The sequence below is a fragment of the Tupaia chinensis genome, unplaced genomic scaffold (genome assembly GCF_000334495.1).
Source record: "Tupaia chinensis unplaced genomic scaffold, TupChi_1.0 Scaffold143795_1, whole genome shotgun sequence".
Classification (NCBI taxonomy): domain Eukaryota; kingdom Metazoa; phylum Chordata; class Mammalia; order Scandentia; family Tupaiidae; genus Tupaia; species Tupaia belangeri.
The window spans coordinates 80,076-84,069 of NW_006203645.1; the positions used below are offsets into that span (position 1 = coordinate 80,076).

The 3,994-nt window shown below is 38.2% G+C and overlaps 1 protein-coding gene across 1 annotated transcript in view; it reads right to left on the reverse strand.

The window, feature by feature from the left end:
* Positions 1-3,994, reverse strand: part of TMEFF1 (transmembrane protein with EGF like and two follistatin like domains 1) — a 227,572-nt gene that overhangs the window by 79,824 nt on the left and 143,754 nt on the right.

Consider the following 3,994-nt stretch of genomic DNA (forward strand, 5'->3'; position numbering starts at 1 on the left):
AGTGGCATAGTAGTTAAGGCACTAGACTCTCCTCATGGCCCTACTCCCCACTAGACTCCCCACTTGATCATGGTTCAAGTGTCAGACCTGGCAGCTTAAAACTCATGCCAGACATGTATGCATACATGCCTAAAATCCCAGAAGGAGAATGGAGAAGGGACTGTGGCATTGCCATCTGCCCTAGGGGGGAGTGGCGATTTCTCACTCTTCCTCTCACTGTCTCTGTCTCTGGAAAGCACATGTACCTATGGCTAAAACCTTTTTAAAAAACGCAGGGGGACAGCAGGTGGCATGGTGTATAAGGGTGTTGGACACCCACATGGCCAACTTCCATTCAGGTCCTGGACCTGGTAGCTTACTTTTTTGCTTTCCCTCTTTCTCTCCCCCCTCCCCCCCGGTCAGGTCACATTAAAATAAATAAATAAAACAATTAAATAAAATAATTCTAAAAATAAGTGAGAATGGAAAGGGAAAAAAATGAAAAATAAAATGAATAGAGCTCAGGTACCTGGGCAAGTCTCAAGAGGTCTAACATATATCACTGATGTCCCAGATTAAAATGGAGAATGGGCAGGAAAAAAAAACATTTTACAAAATAATGACTAGATATTTCCTAAACTTAGTGAAGGGCTAACCTTATAGATTTTAGGTCAGCCATCCCCAAGTAGGATGAACTAAAAGAAAACTACACCTTAGCATTTCACAGTTAAACTGATAAAATACAGAAAATCTTGAAAGTGGCCAGAGAAAATGACACCTTACATAAAGAGGAAAAACACTGAATTATCGTTGACTTCTCATCTCATTCAGGATAAAGCCAGCTTCCACACTATGAGGAGCCCTATTGAAAGGCATTCATAGCAAAGAACTGATGTCTCCAGTCATCAGACAACAAGGATCTGAAGCCAGCCAAAAGCTAAGTAAGCTTAGAAGAAGGTGGCTATTGTAAAAATGCCCAAGAGAAACACTTTTGTCACTCTATGTAACTGAATGTGAAGTCGCTGTGACCATGAAAAACCTGTTGGATGAGATAGTAGTACAGCTAGCTACCTTTCCTTCTTTATTTAAACTTTCCACTTGTTTTAATGAAAACAAACAGCATGATGATTTATAGTTTTCAAAGAGATTTCACATGCAAACTCTCTTTCCATTTTGATTGTCATTAAAATGTCATATAGGGGGACCAGAAGATGGCATAATAGTTACGTTGTTGGACTGCCATGAGACTCGACTGCGGTTCGAGTCTCAGATCTGATGGCTTGAAACTCATATCAGGTGCATATGAGTGCATCCCCAAAATCCTGAGGGGAGAATGAGGAAGAAGGGACTGCAGCAATGGTCATCCCCCCTAGGGGGGGATTTCTCACTTTCTGTCTCTTGTCTCTCTGGCAACCACACATGCCTCATAGCAAAAATCTCTCTTAAAAAAAAAAATGCGATACAGGGTAAGAAATTTGCCTTATCTTTTCAGGTAGAATGTTGATGCAGAAAAAACTGCCTAAAATTGCACCGAAATTTGCCTGCAATCACAGAGTTACTGGAAATACTAACACAAAATACAAAATGGTGAGTATGTTTAGAACAAGATCATGAGTGAAAAAAAATTTTCTAGTTCCTTGTCTCAACTCAAATCCTAAATTGGGTACCACCTTGGAAAAAACATTCTAAAGACAGATTATAATTTCATCACAGATAATAAAAAAAGGAATCAAATGTCACACAATTCAGTGAGCATATGTGTCCTCTGGCAAATTAAAAATAAGAATATGGGGGGGGGCAGCAGATGGCATGGCAGTTAAGGGTGCTGGACTCCCATATGGCCAACTGTGGTTCAAGTCCCAGACCAGGCAGCTTGCTTTCTCACATTCCCTCTCTTTCTCACTCCGTCCCTCTCTGGTCAAATTTAAATAAAAATGAAAAAAAAAGATTTTTTTAATTATTTTTAAAAAATAGAAAGGAGACAGACTTAAAAGAGAAAGGAAAAAGATGTCAATATTTTAAGTAAGAGACTACTGAACCTACACCTCCCTTGCCTTTCAATTATAGTTATACTTTACATTTAAATATAATTCTAATACTTTTGAAGCATTTTCATATCTACTACCGCCTGTCTGTCTTTTTAATTCCAGGCAAGAAGTATGGAAAGTAGAAATAATAGAAACAAAAAGGAATTGGAAGGCCGTGAAACTAACTTCCTTGTGAGGTTCAAGGTATTTCAAACTTTTTGATCTGAGGAATGTAGAATTATAAATTATGTAAATATGAAATTCATCAAAATAAGTTTGGTTTTCTCACCTGAAATTGGCATGCACACTTCAAACCATCTCCATCTTCTTTACAGACTCCTCCATACTTACATGATGACTCATCGCAAACTCTTACATCAGATTCCCTCACATTTAATTCTGCAAGAGGAAAAATTGTTTCATATATTTGGCTTTTCCTACCCAAATGTACATATACAAAGAAAAGAAAAAAATCCTTAAAATATACTGACCATCCCATTTATAAAAATAATAATAGAGATATAATATATAAAAAGTTCTACAGGACACAAAATGTTCAGTATTACCCAAAGAAAATCTTGAATATAATATGGCCATAAGTAACCCAAACCCAAACTACGCACAAAATTTCAGGAATTAACATAATTTCCAAAAGTAAAACTATGGAATTTCTATATTTTGCCCATTTAAGACATTAAGATCTCACTTTTATTTGTTTATTTTGAGACAGTGGCAGCAGGGGAGAAAGAGAGAGAGGATTTTTGACAGGGTCTTGCCATACTGTGCTCTGCCCCAGCCTCCCAGTTAGCTAGGATTTTAGGTGCACTGTATGACACCTGGTCTGTTCAGGTTGGTCTGGGATTCAAACTCAGGTCTTACCACTTGCACCACCATGGCTGGGCTCATCTTACTTTTTCTTACTTTAACACTTTATATTATTTTTTTTTAGTGCATAAGTTACCTTTAAGGATAACAAATAAGAACAACTAAAGGTGGCCCAGCCACCGAGCACAGGCAGTAGGACTACACTGAGCAATACTGGAGTCATGCTGGAAGTACCCAGGTTTGGATCCCAGGTTGACCTGAATATGCCATATGCACCCAACCCATAGGCAAACCTGTGATCCTGGCTTGTTGGAAGACTTAGGGGAGGATGCTACCATGGCAAGACCCTGTGGGAAGTCCTTGCCCATCTCGCTCCCTCCCTTTCCTTGTGTCTTTTGCTCTCTCTCATGAAAGAAACTTTTAAAAATAAATAAATAAATATAATTGTAATTACTTTACTGCTCAGAATAAATTTTCGGTGATCATTATTCATTCTAGACATTTGAGGGGAGGGTGGCTATATGGTGTGTGCACTTGACAGAGACAGAGAGAGAGGGAAAGTGAGAAAGCACACCCTCCTCCACCAGTGGGGATGGCCATCCTTGCTTTTCCATTCTCCTCTGTGGATTTTGGTGTGTATAGGCACTCAGTATGTTTTTCAAGCCACAGGGTTCAGCACTTGAACCATGTAGTCGGCCATGTGAGATTCAGCTGCCTTAACCTCCATGCTACCTGCTAGTCCCAACAAAATATTTTAACTATAAAAGAATAGTGAATTTAAATTTCAGACAACATTGATATATATGAAGCATTTATGAACACAGAATTAAAGAGATTCAAAATCTTACTAGATTTAAAACTTTTAATAAAATGATTTAACTTGACTCTACCACAGGAAACAGAATCAATCAACAACACCAGCCAGCCTTCTGCAGTCATTTTACTGCTGCTCCAAAATTATCAGTCTTGCTCTGGAAGCATCAAATTAAGCTTCCTCAGAAACCAAATCAATTGCTTTAAGGTTAGTGCTAAGTAAGTCTGCCAATCACAAAGAATTGAATGAAACTCACTGCAAAGCAATTTTCACATCCTCCCTAATGAGAATGAGAGCTACAACAAATGCAGTCATGCAAACAATAAACAAATGACTATTTAAAAAAAAA